This window comes from Thalassophryne amazonica, chromosome 6, assembly GCF_902500255.1.
Source record: "Thalassophryne amazonica chromosome 6, fThaAma1.1, whole genome shotgun sequence".
Taxonomy (NCBI): Eukaryota; Metazoa; Chordata; class Actinopteri; order Batrachoidiformes; family Batrachoididae; genus Thalassophryne; species Thalassophryne amazonica.
The window spans coordinates 83745755-83755058 of record NC_047108.1 but is presented as its reverse complement, the minus strand read 5'-3'; positions in this window follow the sequence as shown (position 1 = coordinate 83755058).

Below are 9304 nucleotides of genomic sequence, written 5' to 3'. Positions count from 1 at the left end.
CTCCAGGATGCCATGTGCCTTTTACTCAGGAGTGGCTTCTGTCTGACCACTCTACCATATAGGCCTGGTTGGTGGATTGCTGCAGAGATGGTTATCCTTCTGGAAGGTTCTTCTCTCTCCACAGAGGAATGCTGGAGCTCTGGCAGAGTTATCATCGGGTTTTTGGTCAGCTCCTTGACTAAGGCTCTTCTCTCCCGATCGCTCAGTTTAGAATGGCGGCCAGCTCTACGACGAGTCCTTGTGGATCTGAACATCTTACATTTATGGATGATGGAGGCCACTGTGCTCATTGGGACCTTTAAAATAGCAGAAATGTTTCTGTACCCTTCCCCAGATTTGTGCCTTGAGACAATCCTGTCTCAGAGGTCTACTCCCATTAAGGTATAGAAACATCTCAAGGATGATCAGTGGAAACAGGATGCTCCTGAGTTCAATTCTGAGCTTCATGGCTGTGAATACTTATGTACAAGTGATTTCTTAGTTTTTATTTTTAATAAATTTGCAAAAATCACAAAAAACACTTTTTTCACATTATCACTATGGGGTGTTGCGTGTAGAATCTTGAGGGAAAAAATAAATTTCATCCAAATTTCAAACACATTTATTCCAGTTAAGGGTCACAGGGGGTTGGAGACTGTCCCAGCAGTCACCAAGTGAGAGGCGGGGTAACCTCTGGACAGGTCCCACATGTAGCAGATTAGTGTTTTTTGTTCATTTGTTTAGTGCAGGCTGCAAAATCAAATTGAAAACACTTCATATGTATTATGTATCTGGGAAAATGCATACAATAACTGAAACGATCAAGCAGCAACTGTTCCTTGTTCAACTTTGGGGTTTTTGCAGCTAGTTAGGATTCTCCAGTCTTCAGTTTGACACACAACCTCCTGGGAACCGGAGCTCTAGATATCTCCACTCAGCGATAAATGAACTAAGCCGCTTCACACGTATAGTGTGAATTAAAATTTCACACACACACACCCTCAAAAGTCCCTCACACGCTGTCCTAAATATGCAATAACACACTCCTGATTCCCCCTCAAAGCTCTAAAATACATCTTCAAAGAAACCCATTTTACATACCACACGCACGGACACACCAAGATGAAAAAAAGGCGGGGGGGGGGGGCTTTCCTATGAAGGCCAAGTCCATGAAATTAAAAAAAAAAAAAAGAAGAAGGTAAAAGAAACAGAGATGGGTATGTCATGCATGCATGAGGCGGGGAAAAATGCACCGGATACAGTGAGAAGACAAACACACAAAAACGAAAATGGGTGCGTGCACTTGAGCATGTGAGAAGGAGAGCTGAGCGCGCCGAGAATTGAGTGCAGTTACTCATGTTTCCCCCTCAGCTGAGGCATTAACAAGCCTATAATGGAGCCTCTTAAAACACCGATGAGGATTTCCTCCAAAACTAACTGATTTAGAGTGGCCAGGGCCCCTGTGGGCAGTGGCCAATTTTCCCCCCGTGTCCCTCCCCAGCCCCCAGTGCCGGGCACCACAGACACATATTGTGTTTGTCCACTGAACCACAAGCAATAGCAGTTTATAACACAATAAAACACCATGAGGAGGCATTAATTGGATATAATAGCCTGAGAATGATTTAGATGATTTAACACCTTTTTTCTGAGGCAAGTACATAAAAGGGGGAGTAAGGGAAGAAAAGATTAAAGGAGAGTTAAAACCGGATTTACACAATGTTTCTGACTTTGATGGCAAATGTTGCATCTGCAGTCACACGCAGGTGACTGCAGATGCAACATTTGAGTGATGCTCTGAAGATCTGTGTGATGGTGTACTTAAAGGGGTTATGCAATAAATCGGTTTTTATCTATATACATATTGTACTTACATACGGTTAATTCACTTTACCATGGTAAAAATTGCTAAAGTCCCACAAGTCTATGACTGTGCATGTAGAAAACAAAATTCAGTCCTGAAACAGCGCCTTTTAGATGTCTGTGACATAGGTCACAAATATTCATGTCTATGGCTACAGAGTCAAATTTGACAAGTGCATTGAGGTTGTGGACAGAAAGAAGTGATTTGATCTTGGTTCGGATCGTTCAATAATAAAGGTTATAGGTCAAGGTCAAATGTCTGGCCCCACACTAATATATAGTAAAAAAGGCTAATATCATGAGTTCAGATATTTTATTATTAGTGAAAGTGACTGTTTTCAATTTTCTCTACATGTCCAGTGCTTTAAAATGTGAGTGTTGTGTTGCAGTTGTTTCTGAGCACTTTTAATCAAGTTAACATGTTTTAAGTCTCCAGAGGATCCATATTAGCTTGTCAGAAATTTGCATAAATAGCACAACCCCTTTTAATGTCAAATATATTAGAAAATCAAAAAGAGACATTTTTAAATAAAAAACATCAAAGCCATCATGAGATTCTCATTTAGTTTAATTACATTATCCATCCATCCATCCATTTTCTTCCGCTTTATCCAGAGTCGGGTCGCGGGGTCAGCAGCTCAAGCAAAGCCACCCAGACCTCCCAATCCACACACACACCTCCCCCAGCTCCTCCGGGGGAACACCAAGGCGTTCCCAAGCCAGCCGAGAGATGTAGTCCCTCCAGCGTGTCCTGGGTCTTCCCCGGGGCCTCCTCCCAGTGGGACGTGCCCGGAACACCTCTCCAGCGAGGTGTCCAGGGGGCATCCGGAAAAGATGCCCGAGCCACCTCAACTGACTCCTTTCGACGTGGAGGAGCAGCGGCTCGACTCCGAGTTCCTCCCAAGTGACCGAGCTCCTCACCCTATCTCTAAGGGAGCGCCCAGCCACCCTGTGGAGGAAACTCATCTCGGCCGCTTGTATTCACGATCAAGTTCTTTCGGTCATGAGCCAAATCTCATGACCATAGGTGAGGATCGGAACATAGATCGATCGGTAAATCAAGAGCTTTGCCCCCCTACTTAGCTCTCTCTTCACCACGACGGTCCGATACAGTGACCGCATCACTGCAGATGCTGCACGGATCCGTCTGTCGATCTCACGCTCCATCTGTCCCTCACTCGTGAACAAGACCCCGAGATACTTAAACTCCTCCACTTGAGGCAAGGACACTCCACCAACCTGAAGAGGGCAAAGCACCTTTTTCCGGTCGAGAACCATGGCCTCGGATTTGGAGGTGCTGATCTTCATCCCGGACGCCTCACACTCGGCTGCAAACTGCCCCAGTGCACGCTGAAGGTCCTGATTTGACGAAGCCAACAGAACCACATCGTCTGCAAACAGCAGAGACGAGATTCTGTGGTTCCCAAACCAGACCCCCTCTACACCCTGGCTGCGCCTAGAAATTCTGTCCATAAAAATAATGAACAGAACCGGTGACAAAGGGCAGCCCTGGCAGAGGCCAATGTGCACTGGAAACAGGTTTGACTTACTACCAGCAATGCGAACCAAGCTCCTGCTGCGGTCGTACAGGGACCGGATAGCCCTTAGCAAAGGACCCCGGACCCCGTACTCCCGGAGCACTCCCCACAGGGTGCCCCGAGGGACACGGTCGAACGCCTTCTCCAGATCCACAAAACACATGTGGACTGGTTGGGCGAACCCCCTATAGTTGCAACACACCCTCCGGTCCCCCTTCTTAAACAGAGGGACCACCACCCCAGTCTGCCAATCCAGAGGCACTGTCCCGATCACCCCACAATGTTGCAGAAGCGTGTCAGCCAAGACAATCCCACAACATGCAGAGACTTAAGGTACTCAGGACGGATTTCATCCACCCCAGGAGCCTTGCCACCAAGGAGCTTTCCAACCACCTCGGTGACTTCGGCCTGGGTAATGGATGAGTCCGCCTCTGAGTCCCCAGTCTCTGCTTCCTCTTCGGAAGACGTGACGATGGGATTGAGGAGATCCTCGAAGTACTCCTTCCACCGCCCGACAACATCCCCAGTCAGGGTCAACAGCTCCCCACCCGCACCGTAAACAGTGCTGGTGGAGAGCTGCTCCCGCCTCCTGAGGCGTCGGACGGTTTGCCAGAATCTCTTCGAGGCCGACCGATAGTCCTCCTCCATAGCCTCCCCGAACTCCTCCCAGACCCGAGTTTTTGCCTCTGCGACCACACGGGCTGCGGCACGCTTGGCCTGCCAGTACCTGTCAGCTGCCTCTGGGGTCCCACCTACCAACAAAGATAAGTAGGACTCCTTCTTCAGCTTGACGGCATCCCTTACTTCCGGTGTCCACCACCGGGTTCTGGGATTGCCGCTGCAACAGGCACCAGAGACTTTGCGACCACAGCTACAAGTGGCCGCATCGACAATGGAGGTGGAGAACATGGTCCACTCGGACTCCATGTCTCCAACCTCCCCCGGGATCTGGGAGAAGCTCTCCTGGAGGTGGGAGTTGAAGACCTCGCTGACAGAGGGTTCCGCCAGTCATTCCCAGCAGACCCTCACGATACGTTTGGGCCTGCCAGGTCTAATTACATTATATAATGATGTTTTTTTTATAGTTGAATGCAGAGTTTCAGTCAAACTGGAAGCAATCAAGAAACGTTGACATTTATTAACCTGTACAATGTAGATGAGGTGATATATATTACCCTGCACACCACACTGGAGTCGTGTAAGGTATTGTAATTGCTTATAACTCAGAAATTGGTGTCAAGATTTTCACCATAAGTAGTAGTACTACTGTATTCCCAGGGTGAGTGTCTCAAAGTGAGTAACTCTTCCAGCCTATCAGTTAAAGGTCAAGGTCCTGTGCATCAAAAATATAGTTTTAAAAACACATTTTCCAGGATATTGCTACAACCAATACCTCTTGTCAGGGTTAGGGTTAGAGAGCATTGTGTGCATGTGTTAATCCAGCCAGGCAGTTTGACTGTTACCCAAAAACTCTAGCAAAACAACAAACTCCCTCTAAGTCATAACATCATTGACACTCCATCAAATATTTTTAAGCTACGTCACACCACTTACCCTGTGCATTGACCGCCTGCACACTACCATCTTCAGAAATGATGATCCACGCCTGGTGGGGTCGCTCACTGACACACTCTGCCTTGATGTAACAGAACAATGACGGAATGTCCGATCTTCTTACGGTGGCAGCAAGCAAAAAGTCATCATTGGTCCCATCTGGAAAATCTCTCAGGGAGTTTTTACAGCCGAAACCTGCAGTAACAAAATTGTCTTCTCGTTACTTCAAACTGATCGGCGTTTAGATTAGCCGTCCTCGTCATTGGCTGTGTCGTGATATTTGTTCAAATTCGGCAAATGCCTTGTGTCCACCTCTGTGCCATAGATGTCTGCACATATAGTGGCAAACATCCTAATCAACTATCCCTGGTGAGTTGTGTATCCGGGTACCTCCAGACTGATGCGTGTGCACACAATATGCGATAACTCTGACTGTGATAAGGGCTTGCAGAGAAAAAGCTTGCACTAATCAGTAAATCATATGGTGTGACTGATGAAATTATGTCTTTGTCTCATGTCTCTCAGATGCCCAGGATGGCACCAGCATATCTGGTACAGATTGGTATTGGGATTTGGCACAAGTTTGATCCCAGATCCCCTTCATAACACAACTGCAGTTTGATGTGGAGAAACCAACTCAGTGTTCATGGTCTCAAAGCCAAGTATTGATCAGGGCCAAGTGGTGCTTAATGCCTGAGACCTGACAAGCTCAGGTGTTCACACAGTGGGAAATTAAATTATGTCATTATTGTCAAAAAATAGTAATAATAATCACACTTAAGCCTTGGTCCCACCGAATAATAATCCATGAATAATGAGCCACGCATGGGTGTGTCAGCGATTATTCGAAGAATTATTTATGTTTTAAGCTATCGCGTATCCGCTACTAAGGCGCCTCGCTGTACCTCACACGTACCAGGTATCAGCCTCTAGTGAGCCATGACCGACCTGTCATTTGAGCCCTGTCCATCCTTGAATGGCTTGTGTCTCCACATATGATCCACGTCAAGCCACATATGATCCATGTAGCGCCATGTAACGCGATGTTGGTGCATGTTTAGGCATGGGTTTTGTCCAAACCTCCAGCCCTCCCACACTTGGTCCCTTTAAAGTCTGAGTTTTCAATTCACAGCGTCCATTCAAGATGTTGTCACATTTTTTAAATGCAGTCCAAAAAAAAAGACGCTCCTGCACAGTCTGGCCGGTGTGCGCTGTGCACCAGGCTGCTGTTCACCTGTGTTCCAGAGTCATTAAATGCACCGTGGTTTTCCTGGACAGTCGGCTCTGCGCTTCTTCTCGCTGGCTTTATTTCTTCTGCGACTTACAGTCATTTTGACACTGTGATCCAACTTTTGTGTTCGTCTGTTAATGTCTGCTAAATCACTCTTTTACGCGCTCATGCTCTACATTCCTAGACAGTTGCCTCTCGGATTCTTCTCGCTGGCTTTATTTCTTCTGCGTCTTACAGTCATTTTGACACCGTGATCCAACTTTTAAGTTTGTGTTCATCCGTTATTGCCTGCAAAATCGCTCTTTTGCGCACTCGCGTTCTGTGTAAATGCTCGTCTTGAGTGCAAGTCATTGTGTCAGCACGCAGAGTCCACCTCATCTGATCCATTATAACAAGATGTTAAATTTATTATAAACATACTTTTACAGCTGCTTACAGTATAAAGAAGGAATGGTAAATATAAAATTGTATTTACCATTTATATATAAATGGTAAATGGACTGCATTTATAAAGCACTTTTCCATCTGCATCAGATGCTCAAAGCGCTTTACAAATAATGTCTCACATTCATCCCAATGTGAGGGTGCTGTCATACAAGGCGCTCACTACACAGCGGGAGCAATAGGGGATTAAAAACCTTGCCCAAAGGCCCTTAGTGATTTTCCAGTCAGGCTGGGATATGAACCGAGGATCTTCTGGTCTCAAGCCCAACGCCTTAACTACTGGACCATCACCTCCCCTAATCCACCGGAATGAACATGCAGCTGTTTTACCAAGCTATTACAATATAAACATTACAAATAATTACCTTTTAGGGTGTTCCAAATATGTTCTCCACCTCAGCACATGAGACAGAGAGAGGGAAAAAACTTCAATGAGAGGTGTTTTCAACAGCCAAAATCTGACAAAAAATGATTAATCTGCTACAAAATAATTATTTTATATACAGCATCCTGCGCACAAAGCAGGTGGGATTGTAGTGTGCAGGAGGGCTGAACCTGTCCAAAATAGCCTGTCCTGGCCTCGTAGCTGCCAGGTGCTCAGATAATGGTTCCCAAGCTCCCCTCAAGTGGGCGCCAGAGAGGCTGCTCTTAAGTTGTCAAAATCAGAAGTGCACATGCTTAATGCGCACTTACAGAACATTCAAAAGTAAATTTAAAAAAATCCTTCAAAAAATGTAATGAAAATGTCACTAAAGGTCATGAAATTATGTCACTATAGTGCAAAAACATCATTTCATTTTTCATGTGTGTGCACCACATCTCTGATACTGTTCATGGTCAGAGTGTTTCTAACGTATTTTGTTGCTGTACGATAAGAGCCACAGCCAAAGGTCCACAACTGTTCACCCTTGGCGGAGGAATCCGTTCTGCCAAGTGCCCCTCCAATTCACCGCTGCTTTAATAAAAACATTTTTGATGGCTGTAGTCCAGTGACCCTTGAACTGGTAATCAGTTCACAGCAGATGTGACTGATGCTGACAGGATGTGACAGGCGAGTCGGTAGAAAAAAATACAGCGCTGTAACCTCTTTATCATTCATCTGTGTTCTGATGGCAGCATTTCATTGGCAATACAAGGGTCGGGGGAAAATAACATGAAATTGTCCTCTCCATCCCTTGGAAATATTCAGTCAACTTATCTCTCTTCTCCTCTCTCTCTCTCACTTCCTCGTCTTTTCACTCTGCATGGAGCTGAAAGGGAGCAGGGCCTTGCATGTATGTGAATAATTGGCACTTTACTGTCATATCAAATTCATATCAGTGCCGGGTCTTGGGCTGGGAAGAACAATGAGGTCCAGACAAAAGCGCCGCTCCATGCTCTAAGAATGGTCCTGATAACAGCAGTATAGGACAGTCAATAAAACCAATCATCTCTAATCTTCTTATAGAGGACTAAACAGTTCCACCAGATACTCCACAATGTCCACTAGACACAATGTGCTCCACACTGGACCAATACGGCAGCAGCAGGGAGGAAAACAACGCTCAGACGTCTGTGCACACCCTTCATCTCCAGCTGTCCATGCATGCAAACTTATAGAGGACATCAAAAATAATCAAACATTCAATGTTGTTTTTTCCTTTCAATGTGCACTTTAGAAGATATTTCATACTTATGAAACAAAGTGTGAACTAGCACCTTTCAAAAAAAGACTCAAACAGGAAAAAATGTATCAGTCGTACTTTTTTCTGAATTATCACAACTCTTTAATTTAGGATTTTTGTGCATTGTTGCAGTGTCATTTTTACATTTATTCTTTTACTGTAGTTTATTGTGTTTTATGCTTTGATTCCTGGGGAAGTCTGATCTAAATACTTATTGGAAATTATTATTAATAGTCAATGCATGTCTGTTTTCATATATGTCACCTCAACATATGAGTTGCAAACTAATTAAAAAAAATACCTGATTAATTCTCTGGAAACACACAGTTATTAAAATTGCTGTTTTTTATTGTATTGTGCTAAAATGTTAATTACCTGAGGTTAATTTTCATGCTCGTGCCCTCAGCCGGAATAACGCACAGAAACATTTTCATCTCATTCTCTCGTGCTGCTTCAATGGAAGCGACCCCTCAACACAAACATGAAAGGTCAGCGGCCTCGTTTTTACCTTTGACCTTAACTCAATATTATATATCTAAAATTCATGTCAGTGTGGTCATTAACAAAATAAAAACAATTATATAGAAAATAATTGTTTTGTTAAATAATACTAAATCTTGGCCTAAAAAACAACTGACACTTTCTAAAATTATAAATAACTGGGTTTTTTTGTTTGTTTGTTTGTTTGTTTTTCTTTTTAACTGTCAAGAGTGTCAGTGGGGTTTCTGCTATGTGAAGAACCTGATGTTCGACACTTCACACCGCTCAACTGGGGGGGGGGCACAGTCTGCTGGGCGGAGTCACTGTGGGGGAAGGAAAAGGTCAGAGGTGACAATATATTACAAGCAGTTACATATACAGAGCTGTGCAAACGATTTAAGCATATTTAATCCTCCTAAAATTTCAAAAAAAGATGGTAAATATGTGAAATATATTCATAAACATAAATAAGTCAAATGTGTGATGACTTTTCACCACTTTACCTTTTTTTAGGTGATAACATTACATAATTTCTTTTTAGTGATCTCCTG